The sequence below is a fragment of the Diabrotica undecimpunctata genome, chromosome 5, assembly GCF_040954645.1.
Source record: "Diabrotica undecimpunctata isolate CICGRU chromosome 5, icDiaUnde3, whole genome shotgun sequence".
NCBI classification, from domain to species: domain Eukaryota; kingdom Metazoa; phylum Arthropoda; class Insecta; order Coleoptera; family Chrysomelidae; genus Diabrotica; species Diabrotica undecimpunctata.
In genome coordinates this window covers 85,150,161-85,176,402 of record NC_092807.1, presented here as the reverse complement: position 1 = coordinate 85,176,402, position 26,242 = coordinate 85,150,161, and the positions used below count along the sequence as shown (strand labels likewise).

The 26,242-nt window shown below is 32.8% G+C and overlaps 1 protein-coding gene across 1 annotated transcript in view; it reads left to right on the top strand.

Moving 5' to 3' along the window:
- LOC140441433 (facilitated trehalose transporter Tret1-like) overlaps positions 1 to 26,242 on the top strand; it is a 153,133-nt gene that overhangs the window by 100,854 nt on the left and 26,037 nt on the right. The window lies entirely within an intron of this gene.

Here is a 26,242-nt window from a genome sequence, read left to right as displayed (position 1 = left end):
ACAAATAGAGCCCCTAGCTTTTTTCGGGGCGGTTTTGTTGTTTCGGTTAATTCAGTAGAGCCTCCAATATATTCTGTTGTCTTTTTATGTATTGTACGAGAAATATGTGAGTTAGCTTATCTGATTTCCAAACCAATAATTCACAAGATGGAACCCTAAGTCTTGCAGGCAAATCCTCCGTTCAATTGTTTTGTTAGCTATGTCAAACATTCTAAAAAATAAAAAAAATGGCCATCTTTGACATGTTCTGGCAGTATAATATGAATCGCATAGCTCATCCATCTTGTCCACGCCGGACTTTGTTTGGTTGTAAAATGTTTGGAAATATTTGGAAGATTCTTATCTCCTGTTTTCTCATCAATTGAATCGTCTTCGAAATACATGGACAATAACATCATTGCATTTTTATATTTCTTAGGTACATATGATAAAATTGTCATATTGTCGGTAAATGTAAATTCTGAACTTTTGAGTGCTCTTCTTCTAGTTTCCACAAACTGTTTAGATATTTTTTTTTATTTTTGCGCATACTTTTGACATACGTCAATTTCTTTTTTAGAAACTCTACGGCAAGTGCAACAATCGTGAACCAATTATCTCCAGTAATGTTACAACCAAAACCCCAAATTGGCTTGCACTGTTTGATACCACATAAGGTCCTTCAGGTTGTTGCCCTACATATATTTCAAATGTTAATGAGTAGGCATGTTTTGGCACCGGCAATACTAAATAGTTTTATGCCATACTTAGCTGGCTTACTTGGTACATATTGCCGAAACGAACATCGTCCTCTAAAAGAAACCAGCTGTTCATAAATAGCGCAGTATTCAAATAATGGAATTACGAATTGGAGCAAGTTTATCAATTTTACGTCTTTCACTGTATGTATCTATGTCATCAAAACGAAGGAATTTTAGTAGAATGAAGTACCTATGGAGACTTATTGTTGTTCTGAAAATGACTATGCCCACTTTACCTTCTTACTACAAATCTTTCATGCTGGGTCATCTAAAAAGAATAGACCGACCAATATATGTTTTTTGTTTTTTCAGTGTAACAGAATTTACTATTATTTCAAGAATATTTTCATCTTTGAGGACGTTCCAACAAGTCAAAATTGTCTTACAATTTTTTGAACAATTGTTTTACACCAGGTAAATGAATAAAAAGGTTCTGCGATCACATATGAACATTTCTATTGCCCCTTTTAGTTCTTCATTTTGTAGTCCCGTCCTTTCCTACGACAGTATTTGCGTCTAAAACAGATTCTTCGTCGTCCGGAACTGCTGACTTGATGAATTTAAATTGTGACTGCTAAACTAGTTTCTTCAGAATCAGATGAATCTTCAATCTCTGTTATATCATCATGTTCCGTCTCCTCTAAAAGAGTTCTTAAACGGTTTTGTTCCTGTTCGTACCAAGCCATAATAAATTGGGCGTTAAGTAAAATATCTACAAAAAATTAGATTTATTGAGTATTCAGTCTATATAATAATTTAAATTAGTTATTGCAATAAAAAAATGTAAATATATTTTACCGAAAAGTTTGGAAATTTAAGAAAAATGCAGTAGATAAAGTAGCAAAAGAACCTGGAGTTACGGTGTTGCAATTATCACCATATAATTGCAAACTTAACCAAATTTTGAACGGATATGTAGCTAGAAACAGTATCACATTTAAACTTGAAACCATTTGTTATTTAATAAATGGCTCAATATCAAAAAATGTCAACCGAAAATTTGTCACAGCAAAGAAAGCTGTGATAATGATCTCTGATAATTCTCTGTTACTGAGGCTTGCAAATCTGGCTTAAACCTCAACAAAGCTTGTTCATTTGCATTTAATGTATGTAGTATTATATTTGAAATTTGTCGAGCTAGTCCTATTAGTTGTACATTTGTACATTGGTACAGTTCTGTATACAGACCAGTGTAATATTCTGTCATAAAAACAGTGATATCATGCATTTCCAAACCAAGTATATAAAGAATTGAGAGGAAGTATTTGAGCTGGTATATTATTCGCATAATAATTGCACGACTTGTGTAACCTTCTTGTCAAATAAGCTATTCTCTATATATTTTATCTTTATCTGAAAAATATTTTATACGTATAACGTCAAAAGCAAAGATATTACGTGTTATTCTTCTTTCTAAACATTAGTTTTAAAACGTAAAACAGTTTTAAGGGACCAAAATACTATGCAAAAATCATATAAAGGACTCTATATATTTTGCAGTAAACAAATAGGTACAAAGTGCAATCGACAATAACATTTTATTTGTCCCCAGAGTATGTTCTTTGTTAGAGTCACGAGTATTTCTTGAAATAATTTTAATCACAAATGAGAAATGTTCTAAGTAAAGCTATTAATTGCTTCAATTGTTGCTTTGTTTTCAGAATTATTTTCCGGGTGCTGTAAAATATTTTTTATTACAAAATACTTTCCACATTCCTTAATATGTGATTGAGGAAATGGTAACTTCTGAGAAGTTATTTAAGGTTGAAATGGAAAATTACAAAAAGTTAAATAAAGATAGAAGTAGAAAAGCGGGTACCAGAAATACAAAAGGGATACAATAAATATATCATTTCCAGACAAAAAATAAAATTATTATAAAATATTGGTAGTGTAGTATTTTAATTAATTTAATTTATTGTCTTTATTTATTATCGAAGGTTCTACATTTATAACACTTACAAGTTTATTAGAAGCTTTATATATTTATTACAGTTTTACACTTATCACTCAGAACTAGAACACAACTACTTTAATTTATATCATTTATTTACAATATTTATTTCGGAATAAAAATTCATCTTCATATTCAAAACTAACTGTAACTTAAATAAAAGGTTCCTCTATATTTATACTAAACAACCCTTAGACTAGAATTCCGGCGATTCCCTTCGAACAGACGAGAAGGTCACCCGGACTGGTTTTCATTTGACCTTCTTCTGGAAACTTCGAATCGTAGGAGACCTGTCAGGTATTACCTGGGGTTTCTGCCGGCTGGTGTATGATCTAGAAAAGACTTGACTGGAATATAATTAGAAATATAATGTTTACAGTTAAATATGAATCATATTTTTATTGGAACAGTAGGTTTAAATTCAGATAGTAATTATTTACCGTATTAATAAATAATCGCTTTTAGTGTAGTCTGTCAATAAATTTTTTATCTTAAGTCATATCAATATCAATCCCATTCAAGAAGGTATCTTTTCAAAGGTGTCAAAGGTTTGTTTTTTTTGGTCTTCCTCTCATCAGTCAGTCGTTTCATGAACTTGCAACTCAACAATTATTTGTATTGAATGATTAGCATCTCGACAGTGAAAATATCCTAACTCTCTTAACATAATGCTTTCTCATTTTTTCACTTCACTAATACATCTTTCTTTTCAATTGACCAGCGTCAGTTCCGTACATCATAACTTGTATTTAAACGGTTTTATAGAGTTTTCCCTTTAGTTTCACAAGCATCCTTCTTTTGCACAACACACCACTCACTTTTTTTATTTAATCTATTCTGTCCCAACTCTACTGCGTGCATCTCCATTTATTTCTCCATTACTTAAAACTTTTACTTTTTACAATAATTTAATAATACAAAGTTATAATGTTATCTGTAGTAATTCGGTCTTCAAATAGAAAACCAGATTCTCTGTTGTCATACTAAGTTTTAAACCATTTTTTTAAGTTTATCTTCACTCCTTCAGTTTTTGCTCTAAAGCCCTTTTAGTAGTTTCTTATAATATACTTTCTCAAAGTCAATGTTTTTTAGGGTTTTCCATATGATTACCTAATATTTTTAGGCTGGTGCATGGTAGATAACAAACACATTTTACCTGAATTAGGTTTATACAAATCCAGAGCTATTAACTATAAAAAAAAAATAGATTTGAATTGCTCTTTCCTTCTTGTTTAATCAAATGGTATACACAATAGTGAATTTTTATGGATTTTTTAGGAAATTGTCTACTAGCTTTCATGATGTAAATCAGTAATCTATTATGATGTTGCTAAATGGCTGTCATAAATCGTTTTGGTCAAAGTTTAACAAAAAGGTCTGCTGATATAAAACCATTTGTTTGTATGTAACAAACAAGATTATTTCGTTTTTACGTGACAATGCGTTACAATTTTTTCCCGTACCGTAAGTTTTTTGTCAATTAAAAAATTATTAACATAACTCTGAATGAGCTGGTCGGAACGAGCTGTACGGAATTAAATATTAAATCTAAAAAATAATTAAAAATAAATAAAGAATAAAACATCAAAAACTTTCCAAACTTAACAAAACTACGCCAGGAAGAACAAAAAGTTCTCAGACCCTATTTGACAAACTAAAGGAAAAATCCAAGTGTTTTAAGTTAAACAAAAGACATTGTATAAATAACCAACCACACTCTCTACAAGACCTTGATTTCTTAATAACGTTTCCAAAAATAGTGCCCTTCTTTCGCAAAAGATAATCTAAGGTTACCCTAGGGGTCATTCAGAAGAAAAAAGTAGCAACGCCAAAATACAGAGTGAAGCTCAAACGCCAAACAAAAGTCGGAGCTTACACAAACTCTCCACTTTCTATGTATATGGACTAGTTTCCCCTTTCTACGCATATGAACTATACTTATGTAAAGGAAATTTATGAAATAATCGCTTGTTGAGAAAAAATAAGGCTGTACAATTGGAGAGAATTTCAAATGAAATTATAAAATGCCCAAATGATGTAATAGATAGATAGATAGATTCAAAATGATTAATTTATCTCCATACTTCCCTCTAATCCAAAAAAATTAGAAAAACTAATAAAACTAGACTAGATTCCTATTTAAAAAAGAACAACTTGATATCAGAATATCAATTTGGCTTTAAAAAAATTTTTTCACACAAAATCCTATTGCTTCGTTAACATCAAATACTAATAAAGCTACTGAGAATAAAAAAACAATGCCTTTGTGTATTTATTTATAAGATTGATCAAATTCTAGTACACCTAATAAAATTAAGAAAAGAAAAGCATATCGGAAACTGCTCAATCTATATATAATAAGAGATACAGTCCAGAAATTATTCCTATATAATGGTTAATATCTACTTGCATTGTATTGCTCAAAAAAACAAATACAAATGACTAAAAAATCACATACCCAAAATATTCCTTAAAGTCATACAGCAAAGAATATATCGAACAATTAAACAGGATATTAGCAAAATGCAGTTTGGTTGTGTTGTAATGCAATGGGCATGAGAGAAACTTTCTTTTCTATAAACGTCCTTATACAAAAGCGCATGGACGTAAATCAGCTAATATACGCTTATTTCTTGCATTACAACAAAGCATTCGATAAAATCAAACATATTGCCCTTATATAATTATTGCTCACAAATAAAAACTTAGAAATAAGAAATATCCGAATTATCATCAATCTTTATAATAAAAAAAGGTAATAAAAGGAGAACATGTTTTCAAAAGAAATATAGAATAAAAGAAGTATTAGACATGGTTTTATATACCCTATACCCTGTTCATCATTTATTCAGAAAAAATAATAACCAAAGCTTTAAGACATCTAACAATAAACGACGTGTAAAAATAAATAATCGACTCATCAACAATATCCTATTTGTAGAACACATTGTCATATTAGCTACTACAGCAGTGTTTTTCCATCTGTGGATCGCGACCCCTACGTTGGTCGTGAAGCCTTACTCAGGAAATCGCCATCTGAAAGAAAAAGTTGAGGTTCTTACACAAAAAAACACCATTTTAGTGAGAAGGATGATGTTTTATGGACCTCGGAGGTAATATGAGATGTCGCCTCTTATATTGCAATAAAACTCTGAGAAATGTCCACCCGTTTCCCAACGAAAGGGTTAGGGGTTCTGGAAACAGAACTCGGCTCTGCCAGTACATCATACTCTCACGTCCTCGAAGACATATCTGTCGCGTAACCACCGGGTATATGGCGTACAATGGATGTGCGTTATGTAGCAGCGGAGAGAGCGTGAAAGACGAGTTTCAGGCGCCTTAAAACTGGTAAATGTCGACTAAAGGAAGAAACCCCAACAGAAAATCCTGGTCCTCCAAGCTTGGGGGTTGAAGCGATGGGCCAGTCCCTCATCCTCTGGAAAAACCTTTTTTGACCAAAAATTCTAACGCCGAGCTTCGGAATATGGGTGGAAACTTACGATGACGACACGCGGCAAAGAAAAGGACTTTGAAAATTGGTACTTGGAACACTCAAGGCATGACTCACAACACAATGGAAATTTTAACTGAAATGACGAAACAAAAAATCTACATCATAGTGCCCTCTGAAAACAAAAAGAAATGCAATGAAATAAAGGAAATTAACAGATTAAAGACTACATTCATATATGGTCAGGAGTAGAGAAACACGTACACGCAAATCGGGGTTCTCAATTCTTATAAAAAAAATCGTTAAAAAAATATATAAAAGACTCTACGTACATCTCTGAACAAGAGATCATTCAAATCAACAAGTTAATGATTCCTTTGATGAAGAGTTATCAAACATTTGTGATAAAATAAAAACTCATCAAGAAATAATACTGTTAGGAGACCTAAATGCCAGAGTAGGTTCTCAAATAGACGATGACGTGGTGGGACGGCACGAAGAAATAGTTCAAAAAGGTTCCGGGGACAGCTCAATTGAGATCTGTGAACTTTTTGGTCTAAAAATAATGAATACCCAATTCCAACATAAAGATATTCATAAATATACTTGGGAACGACCTTCACTCCAACAGAAGACGATCATAGACTATATAATAATGAGACAGAAATCAAAATTTAAGTGCCAAGACTGCAGAGTAAAAAGAGGGTCTAACTGTGGGACAGATCATTATTTTCTTTTAGCTAATCTTTTGTGCCCCTTTAAACAATACTACAAACAGAACACCGAAAGTAAGAGAAACAATACTACACAATACAAAACGGAGAGATATAAATTACACCTTTTATTCCAACCAAGTATCTTTTTCAATCTAGATTAGAAGAGGAACTAAATGACATGGAAAGAAATATGGATGTAGAACAAGAATACAACAACCTCAAAACGGTAATAAAAAAAATTGCTTATGAAGTATTAGGAACAGAGAACTACGATAAAAAACACCACGAACCACCATGAATGACAGAAAACGTAAAAGAAATGATACAAGAAAAAACAAATTATATAAGAAATCGCTAACAAATAAAACATCTAGCAATAGAGTAACATATCAAAGGAAAAACGGAGAAGTACGCAATCAAATAAAAGAAACAAAAAACAATTTCGGGGAACAAAAATGTGTCCAAGTTGAAAATTTAATTGGTGGTTCTCAGACTACGGAAGCATGGAGAACTATCATTAATCTAAAGAAAAACACTCATAACTCCATAAGCAACTTAATTTCTATAGAAAAGTGGAAAAACCACTATAAAAATTTACTCCACAAGAGTCCAGATTGGAATATATGGGAAAGAAATACAGTATGGCGAGACAAACAAATAGTAACATTAATACTACTAACAACGAGATCCGTACTGCGTTAATTAAAATGAAAAACGGGCGATCTCCAGGACCTGGCAATATAGCTGTAGAGTTACTTAAAGCAGGAGGTCCACTCCTAATAGAACGAATAACTTTTCTAATGAATCAATGCTGCCAACAAATTAAAGTACCATCTGAATGGAAAACCGCTCACCAAGTGTCCCTCTTTAAAAAGGTTCATCGAAAAGATCCTAACTGCTACAGAGGAGTAAGTGTCCTACCTACTTCCTACTACCAAAAACTTCACAGATAGACCTCGTCTCTCATGGAATGAAGGAATTAGAAGAGCGATGGAATCGAGAGGTTTGGAGGAGGAGCATATCTTGTACCGGGAGGATTGGCGGAGGAGAAAGGGAATACGGCGATAGCCGTCTCCAAAATGTATTGTACTTACAATTTGGATCCTGTAATGTGTGTATATTCTTGTTTAATGTTAAAAAGCTCATCAAGTTATTCTGAAGCTATTTTCTTGTGGCATTATGAAGTAATTACTATTTAAATGGGAATAACCCACAATAAAAGGTTAAAGTACGTTTATTGACGTTTTAATTTCCACTTCGAAAATTGAAACTTTCCGAAGTGGAAATTAAAACGTCAATAAACGTACTTTAACTTTAAATATTATCAAGAGACGTACACTAGAATATCTTAATGTAGAGGACCAAAATAATCAGAGAATTAAGATAAGTTCCTTCAGATAATTTTAAACGGTAAAATCGAAAAAAAGAACTGGAAGAAACTTTCTTGGTTGAGGAATTTGCAGCAATAGAGAGCTTTGACAGCAGACTAATTTCTATATGTTCAATAGACCGAGTTCAATATAACAATGTTGTAAACATGGCAGACATCGAAGCTCGTAGGGACATGGCACTCTAAGAAGAAGTTTTAGTCCATAGTATTTTTAAGATAAATTATTTATATTATTGAAAAATTTGCGAATATTGTTTGGGCATAAATAGTTTTCGTTATATTATAACACAATAAGACAATTTTTTTCTTCTTTATTTTTCAAAAAATCGTGGCTGTGAAACTTACAAACATGGACGAGAATGACGTCTACAGGTTTATTCATAGCGGCAGAAGATAGAGCGGTCATTCACAGCGGTCCGATGTGATAGCCGTAGGGGATATGCACTTTTTGTCCAAAGTTTGGTTAGCCAAGTTATTCAACTTATTATTGCTGTTTTATTATGATCAAGATACGTGAAAAAAGAATAATGTAGAATTTTTTAAATGAATTGCAAACGCTTTTGCTAATTATCAATAATACCAACCGATTAACTAATCGATTGAATTTAAGACATCATCAACGACCTAACCTTCTTATTATGTAGTATGTTTACATGTTTATTATTAAAAATATCCGTACACGTAACAAATGTTGAATATAAATTAATTGGGAAATACCAACGGCGCGTATAGTACATTTTAAGATTTAAATATGTATTTTAGTTGTGATCAATGTAACTTTTTAATTGCTATTTATTTCATCCATTAGCTGTGATTCATAGAATCGGTAATAACACTTTATCCTATTTGAACAGAACACATAAATTGATGGAGACGTATTATTGTAATGAAATAGAATTCTATTTTTTACTATTATTGTATGAAACACGTCTTGGTTCCTACGTAATATATTTATACACACACACATACCTATATAACATTTTCTATTAAAAATCCTCTATAAAAGGTATATTAATCGAAAAACCCTATCGGGCCAAATCACAGAACGTTTTCGGAATGAGTATTCAATCATGAGTGCTATCATAAAATAAGCATTACCACTTTAATTATTGCAACAGTTAAAGTTAAAATTTTGACCAAGGTTACAACCAAAATGTGGTTTATAACTTACTAGTTTTATGTGTTTGAAGCCACTAAATACATGGGTAAACACCATTTAAATGTAGTTGAAATAATTTTAAATTGCATTTTTGATGTTAAAAAACTAGGATGTTTAAGATATAAACGTAATTATCTTAATGGAAACGTAGGACTCCACTGGGATTGCTAGGCCTTAGAAGAATTGTCGCTGAGGACTTGTTGATATCAACTGATTAAAATGACATATTAGAACGGAAGTCTGAACATAGCAGTCAATGTAACCGGAGGTATCTGTCTAAACAGTTGGGCATAAGAGTCACCTCCTATACAAACTGTTCATCATGTCACAGTAATCAGAATAAAACCCTTATTCATACATATTCTTTTCCATACACACAATTCCAGGATTTATTAAAAGCCAAATTGCACAGCATAATTAATATTTATTATATACAATACTACAATAACACCCACACCACTTTCCACATAATTGCTCTAACTAAAATCACCCCCTCCCTATTTTCTTTTATAGTATACTTCGTTCTTCTTTATCTGCTTAGGTTATGGTTGCTGACCTCTGAAGATCTTAGTCTCTTCTTTAGTTATTTTCCTTCCCACAATAACAATACAACATTACAAACTTCATTTTAGCCAAATACCCATCAATTTTGATGGTTTATCACGTTTCTTGATAAAATACATTACTATTAATCAACTCTCTCCATCTACCCAACATTCATAAACTTAGAACTTAAACAGTTTATATTTCTCAGGTACCAAATATTGTTTTTAACCATGTAGGGCCCTATTATTACTTAAGTTCACTCAAAAGCTCTCTCCTATAGCTATATAACGATCACTTATTATTTAATTAAATACTGCGATGTTTCACCCTTTAATTATGTTGGTTGTATCATATTTTATAGTATCACTGTAGGTCACATAAAACCATATTCCTATAACTGCAATCTCAAACACTCCAGTACACAACTCCTATCATACCCTGACTTTTAATTAATAATATTTTTTTCAGAATTCATCTACAACAAAATCATAATTGATATTCACACCCAAGTAATACAACTGTTCTTCCCAAATTACAGGCACCAAATGTTAATAAAACGTAATATAGGACCATATCATTTAAATTTTTAGCTTTTCACCAATGTATAAGATATATGTATGGATGGTTGCCTACTTGCAATCCAAAATTTATCTAACTTCAATCCACCCACAATAATATCTCTTTTACAATTCTTTCAACAAACTTTCATGGTAAATCACCACAGACATACATATTACTTCATCTAATTTACTTACCGTTGCACGTCATCCGCGTCATAGCCCGTGAGCTCACATGATACCAACACGAAATATTTAGGCGGTAGGTGTGTTCTTTTTTAGAATCACTTTGCCGAGTACACTAACATTAGTCACTAGACATATTTTAATATATACGCGTAGAAATAATATTTAAAAAATTCTATTAATGTTAACTTAAAGAAATACACAATAATATGTTCCATTTAATTTGTATAAATGCATTATAAAGCATTTTTATGAAGAACTTTTTTTGTTCGGAACACACTGTAACTGTAATCAAACGAAGGTGATATTTTGGCATAAATTGGTAATACTTATTTGACAGTTGCGAAGTTGACACTTTTTTTACTTTATTATTTTGAATTTTAAAGTGAATACCTCTTGTTTTATATTTTTACCTATTTAATAAAATCTGTTCTTTTTAGAACAAAATTAGTGTGTTTTATTTCAAAAATGTCACTTAAAAATTTAAATAGTCTTTGTAAAGAGATGGTAGCTTCTTTGATTCATTATTTTGAACAGGAACGTGATAATAGCGGCCCCATTCTATCCTTGGCTGCTGTTAGAGAAGTATGTAAATGTATGTTTTGTATATTATTGTAGATGCTTCACATATCTTCTTCTCATTGCGCCGTCTCCTTTCGAAGATTGGCGATCCAAATGGCAATTGTAGTTTTGGAAACTGCTGCGCGAAAGATCTCTGCGGATGAGCGGTCGAACCATCTCCTCAGGTCTTTCAGCTACGAGTTCTGGCGTCTTCCTACTGATCTTTTGCCCTGTACTTTTCCTTCCAGTATAACTTGAAGTAATTCATATCTTTCGCCTCTCAACACATGACCCAAGTATTGCATTTTCATCTCTTTGATTATTCTTAGTAATTCTTTTTGTTTACACATGCGACGAAGTACCTCAACATTAGTAACTCTTTGTATATATCTCCTCTTCATATACATTCTTGTTTAAGCGTGTAGCTGCAGCTTTAAATTTACATATTTCAACTAAATAAAAATTAATTTAAAAACTAAATAAGTAATGAAAAAAGTGTTGTTTTTGGTTAAGTATTCTATTTTACATCTTTATACGACGCATACAAGCGGCTCAATTTTTTTTAACAAGATTGTTTTTTAACTCTTGTTTTGTTTCTATTTATTTACATTAAATATTAATTTGTTTTGTTGTATAATCCACTTTTGCAATAATTATGTGATCTATTTGATTTAAAATTCAGGATTTTTTTATACTTTGGCAACTATGTCAATTTCGATCTCTGTCAATGATAATGAAGTGCAATGGTAAGTAAATCAGATGGACTATATGTAATAAGAATAGAATAGGTAAGGTATGAGTGTATGGGTCGCTCTGTAAATAGAGGTATAACGCCAATGATCACTTTGAGTAGTCTGGTTTTCTTTGTCCGTCTGTCATACGTGCCTAATCTAGCAAACTAATATCAAACATAATAAGAATGTTCTTATTATAATTAATATTCGAGATGAGCTTTTACTCTAGCGGTAGAAAACGTAAAATAGCCGGTGAACATAATAGTATGAGAGGTAGCGTTGTGTTTTCGCAGGGATTTGATACAGTTGTAGCAGTTGAATAATGTTCGTTAGTCAGCAAAATGGTTGTTAGTCGCCGCGCCTCCGGCGGACTTAGAGGTGACAGCATCTAAGTCATATAAAAAGTTTTGCCTTAATAGTCCAGTCGGGATAGCATTTGACCTTGCATGATGGGCTATCCCAAATGTCAATATTTTAACCTTTAGGGGAAGGGGTCAACGGTAGAGTAAATTTAAAATAGCGAGTGAATTCTGCCGTTGCGTTAGCTGCCATCTTATTTAAATGAGAACTGTTTTTGCTCAATATGTCTGCCATTTTCAACTTTTCGACAAAAATGGTAGGTACTGATGTGTGTGGTCCATATTTTTCGAATTTCGGGATATATTGGAAAGGGGGTGGTGTGCATAACTATTGAATTATTTTGTTTATTGTTAACCTTACGACATCATTGTATATAAACATATATTTTATCTAATTTGGAACTCCTATTTTTTTGCTAAAATAAGTATTTGAGGTACTACGTATACGGCAAAGACGCAAGTGCAAGAGCTTGCAGGGATTGGTTTTTTTAAGAATTAATTTTATTTAATATCTGGGCCAATTTCAACTTTTTGACCAAACAGTTAGACTTAAATTGTTGCAATTGTGATTTTCTACAATTACTCCTTTGCGAATTTTTTCGTGCGGTCGATATTTTCCGAGTTAAGGAAAAAATAGTGACTAGGTATAATTATTAAATTATTTCGTTTATTATTAACTTTACGAAATAATAGTACACCAAAAAATGGAGAGAATTAAATTATTATTTTATACAATTTTAAATGATTTTTGTGCTACAATCAACATTTAATGTTCTGCGCCTATGACAAGCTTAACGAGGTACAAGGATTAATGGACTCTAGACGCTGATGTCACTAGCAGCAGGCCATAAACAGGAAAGAACCTAAGACCTTAAATATTGTTTTGTTTTTCCAAAAAAAAAAATTAAAGAAATCAAAATTGTATAAAATATAATTCCATTTTTGCATTTTTTTATTTCGCTCCATATGTTCAATTATGTCATATAGTTAATAATAAATGAGATAACCCATTAATTATGCGCACTTCCCATTATTTTCCTCCTTAACTCGAAAAATATCAACCGCACGAAAAAATTTGTAAAAAATAAATCGTATTTGCCACAATTTCAGTACCATTTTTGCCGAAAAGTTGAAAATAGTGAAGATATTGAGCAAAAACGGTTCTCCTTTAAATTCAAGATGGCGACTAACGCAACGGCAGAATTTAATCGTGATTTTAAATTAACACTACCAATAATCCTACCTAAAGGATAGAATATTAAATTTTTTGGGTAGCCCTTCATACAAAGTCAAATACCATCACGACTGGATTATTAAGACAAAATTTGTTATACGTCTTTCAGATGACGTTACCTCTAACTCCGCCGCAAATGCTGACCCATTTTGCTGACTATAGAACACTATTTAACTGCTAGAAATAAAACCCCAGTGAAGTCGTACGTTGCCATGAAGCTAATTCCGTTTAAATTGTAACTTAAAGATCCTAGTTTTTTAACTCATCAAACCTGTAATTTAAAATTATTTTAACTACATTTACAGGGTAGTTATACACTACATTATATATATATATATATATATATATATATATATATATATATATATATATATATATATATATATACATTTTTACCCAAGTATTTAGTGGATTCAAACACGTAAATCCAGTAAGTATTAAACCACATTTTTGTTATAACCTTGTACACAATTTTAAGTTTCACGTTTGCTTTAATTAAAGGTGATAATACCAATTCTAGGATAGCACTGATGGTGGAAAAGTTATTCCGAAAAAGTTCTGTGATCTAGTCCGATAGGGTTTTCATATTAATATACCTTTTATAACGGATTTTTTAAATAAAAATTTTTTTGATTCATGGAGAACTACAGGAAATAATTTTCCTTTTGGATATATATACTTATATATATATATATATATATATATATATATATATATATTATATATATATATATATATATATATATATATATATATATATATATATATATACTTTTTTGGCGTACTTCAATATAATTTGTAAAACTTGTCCTTCAGTCCATATTTTTCGTAGTCACCCCATTTTATATAATATGTTTTTCGCATAAGGATTCGTTTAGTAATTCTGTTCTCTGTCATTGTACATGGGCATATTATCCAAGTTGATTAGTTTTAAAGTATTCCATTTCTTCTTATTTAATCCAGGGTTTAGGTATTTGCTTGGTATTCCGGCATCAAAAAATTTTTTAAGTGACGTCCCACACGTCTTCTGCCTTTCGGTTTGTAATTAAGTATTTATTTAGTGATACGATTTCATCCATTTTCTTTCCATCCATGTTGTTTTGATTTTATTCTGTGGTTTCTGTAATTATCTCATTGATGGAGTATATTTATTTCTTGTTTTACATCTTCATTTATTTGTCTGGGAATTCTTCTAACGCTTTTTTTCTAATCATGATTTTTGTGTTTCTGCACATTTTTTGATAGCTCTAAGCAGATATATTACGGATACCATGGTTTTCATAATTTCAAATATTTTGTGTCTATGACTCGGTCGAAGGCTTTTTCAGAATTTAGAAATGTAATATGGGTCTAGGATAATTTTGTTTTTTTTTTCGTTTTGGGTAGAATATTGTTTTATAATGAAAAATTTATTGTCGTTAGTAGACCTTTTCGAAAACCGTGTTGTAGTTCCCCCATAGTGGCTTCTGTAACACTTTTAATCTATTGCTAATAATTTTAGCAGCATTTTAAGTATAGCAAGAAACCTCAATATTTTACTTACAAATTTATTTGGTCTGGTCCGGTTGCTTTTCCATTCTTAATAGTTATGACCGTCGGCATGAGGCTTATCGCATTCAGTCTTACTAATATAGTATAATTTCTAAATATTTTATCGTACTTTAGAAACTACTACCTCTTTAGTTTTTTGCCACTTTTTTAGCCTTATTGAAAGGAAATTTCAAGGCTAAGGACTATAGTTTCTACCGACTTTTTACCGATCTTTTTAAAAGAAGCGTGTTTGTCTAAGAGGAGCTTAAAAAGTTTACTTCGTCATTAATGTTCTCAATGTGATATATTTTTTGGGAAACAAAGTAGAGTTTAAGTCATCTAAAAATATATTTGTATCAAAGTATTTGAAAATTGAAATAGTCTTAAAAATTAAAGCAATTTTTTCAAGGAACAGATTGAATTCACAAGAAACATACTTCAAAGGATTTCGTCTGAGACATGTACATAATCAGAGTTTGCGATATAGACTTCATATGTGTTGGCCTATCAATAATATGTACTAAATTAAGTAAATCATTGAGACTTGAATGTGGTTTGGTTAAATTGGCATTAAAATCACCGAAAGTTGAGTCATAATATGTAACCGTATCTGTAGAAGATTGTTAAAAATATAATAAAACTATTAATTATGTAGTCTGGTGGTTAATAGAAAACATATACACCTATCAGCGATTTATTAATTTTGAGTTTAATCCATAGTTGCTCCATGTCATCGTCAAACTTAACATAAGAAAAGCGTAAATTATTATTTCCATTCATACAAACGGCCTAACCTCGATGGTATTTTATTCGGTATTAATGGCTTGAGATATGTATCGGAGACAAAATATTTATCAAACTGTTTTTCATAAACGTATTTTCTTAAATCAATTATTTAGCAAATGCAAAACAACATGAAGCAACAAATAAATAATTATCTGATAAAGGTTATAAATGACTATAGATATCAAACATCAAATTTAACTTCTATTAAAAAAATTAAATATGTAGTAAATTATTTTTGCTTAAATTAATGTAAAGTAGTTTCACAGAAAACTAGATTATTTTTAAATTTTAAATATTTATCTAACAAATTAAAATTTTAAATTAAAGCCTTGAAAACATAAAATAAGAGATATTTTTTACCAATATATACAGTGTGTCCGAAAAGTATGGAATAAACTAGATATTTTCTAAATGAAAAGCCTTTTTAAACGAATCTAAAACACGATTTTTAAATTTAATGTTCTACATTTTACAATAAAATTTCATTATACAAGGTGATACACATTACAGTGATGACGTCATCGGCTTTTTTTTAAATGTAACATCCTGTATTTTAGGACATTTTTAGATCAATGAAAATGAGCTGATTTCAAAATTTAGAAAATAAATGAGCTGAAACTTAAAAATAAATTATTTATTATCAATTGCAAAAAAGTAGCCTACTTCTAGTTTTTGGTAAACTGTAATTATTTTTAGTAACGTTCAATAACAATTAGGTAGTACAATAATTGTATTAATTCGTGAATGTTCTGTATTATTGCTTAGAATTAATTTTAAGTATAAATGAATTTGAGTGTAGAGCAAATCAATGATTGGGTATGGAGACAAATCGCGAACTCAGATGGAAGTGTGTATTTCGGATGTGCGGATTTTCAACGGTACGGTTGAAAATGCACGCAAATCAGGTCGTCCCTCTGTAAATTACATTAACATTACATTACATTACGTTAATGTTACAACATTAAATGTTCTACTTGCTTTTGAAGAAGATGAGCACACTTCTGTTCGTAAGGTTAGTAGTGATCTCAATGTTTGCAAAACAACGGTATACAAAGTACGTAAAAGTAAGTAAAATGTACAGTTGTACAGGAATTAAACAAGGATGGTCCAGACAAAAGAATACAATTTTGCGAAATAATGATGGATAACAGCCACCGAAACCCTCTCTTGGTTCAAAATATTATTTGTTCTGATGAGGCTAAATTCAAATTAAATGGAACGGTCAACCGTCAGATTTGTAGATAATTGGCAAAAGAAAACTCCAACTGGATGCGGGAACATTATACACAATACCCGCAAAAGTTAAACGTATGGGCTTGCATTGTAAAAAATAAAATTATTGGACCCTACTATTTCGAAGGTAATTTAAACGGGCCAGCATACCTTCAGTTTTTAAGTGGGTATCTCGTACCTACTTTAGTTAATTTATTCCCCAGTACAATTAATTTTGGAGGTTTTGGTAAAAGTTTATGGTTTCAACAGGATGGTGTGCCTCCGCATTATGCTTTAGATGTTCGAAGGTACCTAAACGAAATTTTCCCGAACAGGTGGAATGAAAAACGTGGACATATTGAATGGCCAGCGAGGTCGCCAGACCTCAATCCTTTGGATTATTTTATATGGGGTCATTTAAAGAATGTTGTTTATAAAACGAAACCTGCAAATATTGGAGACTTAAAAACAAGAATTCCTAAAGAAATAAACAATAATTCTCAAGAAAGCATAAACAACGTTTGGGTTACTGTCAATTACAACAAGGGCTGCAATTCGAACATTTAAGATTAAGTCATGTATTAATTACTGGATTACTTTCAAGTTATTTATTATAATTTATTTATAATTTATTAATATTATAAATCAATAAAAAATAATTTTTTAAGCGCATATCTTTCAAATTATATCCGTTAGACCATCAGTATTATACTTTTTTGGAATCATCTCATTTTTATCGATCTAAAAATGTCCTTAAATACAGAGTGTTACATTTAAAAAAAGAGCTGATGACATTATCACTGTAATGTGTATCACCTTGTATAATGAACTTTTATTGTAAAATGTAGAACATTAAATTTAAAAATCGACGTGTTTTAGATTTTTTTAAAAAGGCTTTTCATTTAGGAAATATCGAATTTATTCCATACTTTACGTCCAGCCCCTGTCTGCCCCTGACCCAATTCACTGTGGAAGAAGCACAAGTTTTATTAAAAATAATTAATAAATTATGTGTTATATATAATTAATAAATTTTACATGTATTATATTTTCATATAAAAATAATACCAGCACCTAAATAAACATTTGGACAATTGTTACTTCTCATAAAATACAATTGACCATGGTCCCTCGAGCCGGATTGAACTTAGTTTAAAGTAATTTATTTGATCATCATCATCATCATCACGTAGCGCTACAACCCTGGGTGGGTATTGGCTCACTGTACAATTTTTTTTTCAATTTGTTCGGTCTTCCATCAACCTAGAGTCAAATGGAATGTTCATTTTCCGGAGATCTACTTGGATGTTATCTCTCCATCTCATTCTGGGACGTCTGAGTGGTCTTTTGCCTGTGGGAATCTCCTCCCATACCAGTTTTACAAGTCTCTCGTTAGCAGTCTGTGCACGTGGCCTGCCCATCTTAGTCGCTGTGATTTAATTTCTTGGACAATATCGGCGTCATTCTAGAGTGCTTTAAATTCGATATTGGTTCTGATCCTATACTGGTTTGTGGTGATGTCATGGTGAAGTCCGAAAACGTTTCTAAGTATTTTTCGTTTAAAGCGCCTGAGCTTTTCTTCGTTTTCTTTGGTCATGGTCCACGTTTCGCATCCATATGTTATTACAGGTCTGACGATGGATTTATAGATTTTGATCTTTGAACTTCTTGTAAGATTTTTTGATTTTACGAGCTTATCCAGTGCGAATAGACAGCGGTTTGCAGAGTGGATTATGTCTTTTATTTCTTCGGTAACATCGTTGTCAGCTGTGATTATGGCCCCCAGATACTTAAAACGTTGTATTCTTTCGAAATTGTGTTGACCGTCACATTTTGTCCTATTCTGTATCTTCGTGTCGTTCTATTTATACACATATATTTCGTCTTCTATATCTTCATTAATCTTCAGCCCTGCTTCACTTGTTGCTCCTTCCACCTTGTTGAAGATGTCTTTCGTGGATAAGATAGAGTCTTCATCGAGATCTATGCCATCTGCATATGCGAGTAATAGCTTGGGACCTTAAACCGATAGCAATTCTGTTTTTATTTCGGCCGACCTCATTTAACAAGGTTAAAAAGTAGTGGAGATAAGTCATCGCCCTGTTTGAGTCCACTGTTGATTTCAAAGCTACCAGACAGTTTATTATTTACATGTACTTTAGATATTCCACCCTCCATACAGACTTTGGTCATCCGAATGAGTTTCTTTGGTATTGAGAACTCCGCCATGGCATTCCATACTTGGCTTCTTTCTACGCTATCATATGCCTGTCGAAAGTCTATGAAAAGATTGTGTATGGGTCTGTTATACTCCCATCCCTTTTCTAGAAGTTGTCTCAGCGTGAATAGTTGATCTATTGTTGATCTGTTTGCCTTAAAACCGGCTTGATATTCACCTAGGACATTTTCAACATAAGGGATTAGTCTACTCAGAATGATTGAGAGGGTTTTATATGCCCTGTTTAGGCATTTAGTGAAATTCCTCTATAATTCGCTCATTTTGTTTTGTCCCCTTTTTTGTGGATATGCACTATTATGTTTTCCTTCCATCGTGATGGTATCCTTTCTTCTAACCATATGTGCGTTATTAGCTGGTGGATTTGGCGATGTAGTGCGTCTCTCCATATTTCAGAAGTTCTGCTGGTATCTCGTCCTTACCCGGCGCTTTGTGATTTTTCAGCTTATTTAAGGCCTTTTGGGTTTCTTCAAAGGAGGCATTTTTGATGGGCATGTCTGCTTTGATATAGATCTCTTCTTTGTGCTGTTCTCTTCGTATGATGTGTAGAAGGTCACTAAAATACTCTTTCCATTCTTCAGTTACTTCTTTACCGTCGATTATCATACGGCCTTGATTTTCTCTTAGTGTATGGATGGAATTGATTCTATGTCCTCTTTTCTCAGAGGAAATTGCTTTATAGAATCCTCTGGAGCCAGGTTTGGGCCGATCTCTCTCCATAGCTTCATATTTTTGTTGTTCATAGTTTCTTTTCTTTGTGCGTATTATTTTTCTTGTTTCTTTTCGGCAGTCGTCATATTCCTTTTTACTTTGGTCTGTTTGCAGTTGTATCCAAGTCTTCCTTACTGTTTGTCTTTTTTCCAGCTGTTTCCGACATTCCTCGTCATACCATGTTTTTGCCCTCTTCTGCCTACTCCTTCCAAAGATCTTGTTCACTGTCTTGGTTATTATTTCGGCAGTCGTTTTCCATAGCTGTTCTATATCATTGTATTTTCTTTGAGAGTTCAAGGTTTGTTCAAGTTTTTCTCTATAGTTTTGTTGTTTCTCTGTATTGTGCATTTCGTCCATGTTCCATTGTGGGTTTATTGTTGTTTTATTGTATTTGTGGCTAGATATTCTGGATTTGACTTTTGCTCTGACTAAGTAATGATATGTGTCTCCGTCAATTCTTCTCAGGCTTCTTACGTCTATAATATTGTTCCCATGACGGGCATCTACAATGATGTGGTCAATTTGGTTGTGCGTAATATGGTCGTTTGAGACCCAGGTTTGCTTATGGATGTCTTTATGAGGAAATATGGTTGACTTTATTAGCATATTTTTAGGTCCTGCAGTTTCTGTGAGTCTTCAGCCATTGTCATTGGATATATTGTGGAGGCTGTGTTTACCTATTGTGGGGTATAGGCTAGGCTCTTTTAGCATTAAAGTCCTCGCAGAGTATGCGCATATCTTGTTTGGGCATCGTATCTATCTCTCTTTCTAGGGCATCGTAGAAGTCATCCTTGATATCTTCATCCTTCTCTTCCGTTGGTGCATGCGCTGAGATAATCGAAATGTTGTATCGTTCTCCTTTCATACGTATGTAGCATATCCTTTCGTTTATAGCTTTTAAATTTAGTATATTCTGTACTAGGCTGTCTCTAATCACAAAGCCCGTTCCAAATTCATGTCTTCCGTTTTTGTTACCGCTGAAGAAGATAGTGGATTTACTTATTTTTATACATCCATCGTCTGGCCATCTTATTTCTTGGACTGCTGTTATGTCCATTCCTATGTTTTTCAGTTGCTCCACAGCATTTATAGCAGCTCCAGGTCTGTACCAGTTCTGGACTTTCCAAGTTCCGATATTCATAGTCCTTTTACATTGCATTTGTCGTTTTTTGTGTTTATCTGTCCGATTCCGAGGCAAAGTTGCAGTTTTCATAACTAGTTTCTTTTTCTGAGGGTGGGTAGTTAACCCTCCGCTCAACCCTCCTCTTTTATCCGGGCGTGGGACCGGCTGCAGTAAGGTGATTTCCGAGCTACTCAATCCACCCGTTCCTCACCCTACCCCAAGCAGAGTTAAAAACGCAATCAAATTATATAAATTTTAAATATTTGGGCAAAGCCAAAGTTCCTTTAAGAATCATTTGAGTCCGCAAACGATATAAAAATCTGGCATTCAGTCCCTTTTTAAGTACAATTGGTCACAAAATCACATAAAATTTCTTTGAATACTAGAAGTCTTTGAATACAGGGAATTTATAAATTTATTTATTTTATTTTAAATATCGTAAGAAATTTTAAAAACGCAATATTTATTAAACCCTTTGGTTTTAAAAGTATTTTAAGCCTGTATTTCTAGTAACAATTAAATAAATATATTGTTTTTTTTAATAATACTCGTTACTCGGAGTGTTCTTTTTTTTCTCTATTATACATACTCAAATATAATAAATATTTATACTTACTGATACTTATTGAGATCATTCTTTAAAGGTTTTAGTGTTACACAAATAACTCTTTCTATAAATGGCGTCCCGAAATTTAAATAGAATTGTTCGTTTGTATGCATTGAGAAACGTTGATATTTAAAAAATTAAAAGTGGAAAAACAAATGGAAAAGCTTGCAGATGAAGTGTTAGTAGATGCTTCATAAATTCCAGAGTTTCTATTTGCTGCAAAAGATTATGAAGCTACCTATCAATATTAGTTTTTATGGTCAACATACTGAATAAATAATTTAATTGCTGTTGAGGAAGACCTAGATTTAGATACGGAAGAATTGATTAGATTTGAGTTGGCTAAGAGTGTTAATAAAATAGCTTCTCTTTATTTTTAAGATCGTTTAGCATTGAACCTTACTGCTAGAGGAACTCAGAATGTGTCCTCTGATTTACCTAATAGATCAAAAACTAATGTTAATTTTCCAAAAACACATTTATAGATTTATATAATCTTCTTCTTTGTCAACCATTTTCCATCCACTCCTGAATGTAGGTCTCTCCCAATTGCTTCCATCTTTCTCTATCTTGCGCCAATCTAATCCACTGTTTGCCTGCCACTGTTCTTATGTCATCTACCCATCTTTTTTGAGGTCTTCCCGTGCTTCTTGTTGTCGTCCTTGGTCTCTATTCTAGAATTCTCCGTGTCCACCTGTTGTCATTATATCGGGCTACGTGACCTGCCCAGCGCCATTTCATTTTTGCAATTTCTTCCACAATATCTCTAATCTTCGTTCTACGTCTTATCTCGGTGTTTCTAATCTTGTCTCTTAGTGATATTCCAAGCATGATTCGTTCCATTGCTCTTTGCGTTGTTTCTAATTTTTTAGCAGATTTTTTGGTAAGGGCTACTGTCTCCAAGCCGTAAGTACAAACTGGTAGTATGCATGTGTTATACACCTTTTTCTTTAAGTTTACAGGAATGGAGGTGTTTTTCAAGATATATGCTAATTTGCCGAAAGCGCCCCATGCCAGTTGTGTTCTTCTTTTAATTTCAGCATCTTGATTTGGTTTTCCTAGTTTGATAACATGACCTAGATATACATAATGTTCAACATTTTCTATGGTATGATTTTGTATTGTTATATTTGTCTGGTCTCGGCTCAGTATTTTTGTTTTGCTGTAGTTCATTTTTAAGCCTACCGCTCCTGAAACTGCATTTAATGGTTGTAACATATCATTTAGTTCTTGGATATTATCGGCTATTAAAACTATGTCATCTGCGAATCGCAAGTGGTTTAAGTATGATCCGTCGACGTTGATACCCTTATTGTTCCATTCTAGTTTCTTAAAAATGTCTTCTAGAGCAAGGGTAAATAGTTTGGGAGAGATGGTGTCTCCTTGTCTTACTCCCCGTTGTAGTCTTATGGGATTAGTTTTTGTCCTTTCGTCCAGCTTTATCTGCATGGTGGCATTTTGATATATGTTTTTAATTATGTAAGTGTATCTTGAATCTATACGTGCATTTTCTAGAGATTCAAGCACTGCCCATAGTTCGATGGAATCGAATGCTTTATGGAAATCGACGAACGCCATATGAATTGGAACATTATACTCGGTGCATTTTTCTATCAGTGTTCTTACGGTGTGCAAGTGGTCTATGGTACTAAAATGTTTTCTGAATCCAGCCTGCTCGATAGGTTGGTAGAAATCGAGCTTATGTGTTAGGCGGTTGGTTATGATTTTAGTTAGTAATTTATACAGATGTGAGAGCAAGGATATTGATCGGTAATTCTCGATGTTTGCTTTGTCTCCTTTCTTGAATAGTAAAATGACTTCGGAGTTGTACCATTCTTGAGGAATCTTTCCTTCATCAATTACTTTATTAAATAAAATATTTAATACCTGTTCTATTTTTCTTCCACCGATTTTCAACATTTCGACTTTAATTTTATCCTCTCCCGGACATTTATTCGTTTTTAGTTGATTTAGGGCTATTCTTATTTCATAGTCGGTTATGTCCGGTATTTCTTCTGAGCCGGTGTTAATTATTGTTCGTTCAGTACGTCGTTGTTGTGGTTGTGTATTTGCCGAGTATAATTTAGTGTAGAATTTTTCAATGGCCTCGCTTATTTCCTTTCTGTCTCGGACGGTGACGTTTTTCTCATTTTTTATTTCTATGATTTTTCTTGTGCCGTTTGAGTTTTTTGCTTTGAGTACTTTTATATTGCAGTTATCTGGTATTATATTTTTTATTAGATTGTTAGTATAGTTTCTATGATCGTTCCTAATTTCTTTCTTCACGTTTTTGTTTAAACTTTTGAAGCTGTCCGAAGTTCGATCTGTTCTGTTTCGTCTTTCTTTTAGTAATTTAATTGTATTAGGTTGAAGTTTAGATGTTTTGGCTGTTTTCGTGTTTGAGCATATTTTCTTAACCGATGTTGTTACAGTTACTTTTATTTTATTGGCTAGTCCATTTATATCCATTTGTCTCAGTGTCTCTACTGATTTTAGTCTTGTGCTTAGCTCTTTTTGGTATTCCGTTTGTTTTTGAAATAGCACATCGGTTTTTGGGTATCGTTCTCGTTTAATAACTTTGTTTCGTTCTACTCTCGTCTGTATTTTAATATTCGCTCTAACCAATCTATGGTCACTTCCGGTATAGAATTTGTTTAGTACTGTCACGTCGGTGCATATGTTTTTGTTATTGGAGAGTATATAGTCTATTTCGTTCTTAGTTTTCTTGTCTGGGCTGATCCATGTCCATTTACGTTGTTTAGATTTTTTAAAGAAAGTGTTGAGACAAAATAAATTTTCGTTGTTTAAGTAGTTGTACAACATCTCACCCCTTTCGTTCCTGTTGTCCAGCCCAAAGCGACCGATATATTGTGTGTCGCCCTCTTCTTTTGTTCCAATTTTTGCATTAAAATCACCTGTGATTATAACAAAGTGTAATTTTTCTTGGTTCCTTGCTGTTGTCAGATCCTCGTAAAATGATTCAGCTTCCTCGTCTGTTGAGTTTCCTGTCGGTGCATATCCATGTATTATCTGTAAGCTGTATCTGCTGTTCAAAGCGATGACAAGATATATGACTCTGTTTGATACTGCACAGAACTTCGTTACTTTATAGGGAGATCGTTTGTTTATCAGGAACGCTACACCGCCTATGTGATGATTTTCTACGGAGTTTTTCTGGTATAGGTGGTGACCAGATTTTAATGTGGTACATACTTCTCCTGGTAAGCGAGTTTCACACAGTCCAATTATATCCCATTTGATATTTGAGAGCTCTTGTTGTAGTTCGTCAAGGTGTTCTTGGGTCCTCATAGTTCTTATATTGTAAGTGGCTATACGAAGCAATGATGGGTAGTTTTTCTTATTTGATTCAGTCGAATATTTGCCTCCCCCAGAATCCATGAGGCTGACTGATTGTTCAGTGTGAGATTCTGAGTGTTTAACTCTACTCACCTGGGGTAATTTCGTATTGATACTCGACATCTTCAACTTGGGAGGTTTTAGCATATTTAAAACGCCACGCTTGCCGAGCGGGTTGGCGAGTGATTCTATACAATTCCTAAAATCAGGGGATTGCCACTTCCGCCATCCACGCCGTACCGAAGGTATTCTTCTCCGCCGTGTCTGCCGTTGTGGACTTCATCCGTGACCCTGGATAAGGGACCCTAAGCAGGTACTAGTTTCCCGGGTCAGGAAACCCCTGAAATCTGCGGAGGGCAGGGATTGATTCATTTTCCCTGATAGGACTAGAGGAGTTCCTACCCGCTACCCTATTTATATAATGCTCTTGTGATAATAATTTCGATCTTTCCCATAAAGAAAAGTTTAGTTATCTTCTGCAATCATTTAAGGGAGTATGTTACAATTTAGTTAAAAGCATTAAGCTTCAAGACTCTAATTATATAATTACTTACAACACCTTAATTGACCGCTATGAAGGTTCTTCTTCGTCTTGATGTGCTTATCCGTTACGAATGTTGGCGATCATCATGGTAATCTTTATCTTATCTGCAGCAGCGCGGAAAAGCTGCACAGATGTTGTATTATACCAGATTCTGAGGTTCTTCAACCAAGATGTTCTTCTTCTTCCTGAACCTCGTTTTCCAAATATTTTTCCAAAAATAAGGTAAACGAGACTTATCTAGAGCATTATGGAAAATATACAAAATGCCAGTGTGGTTAAAACTGATGATCCTATTTCACTTAGAAAGTTATTAGATATTTTAAATGAAAAGCCTCTCTAGAAAAATTACTTTTTTCTCCAGCTCAATGGTACTTCATTCTAATGAATTTACTAATGGACAAATTGGTTGCAGAAACAGTTAGAGCTTTTGAATTACACTTTTCTTCAGAAAATGTACCTATCTATGGGAAAGTTTATAAGTTTACATTGCAGCATTGCACTGCATTGGAGTCGTATAAAAGACAAGTCAGCAAAAATGTTAAATCTTCT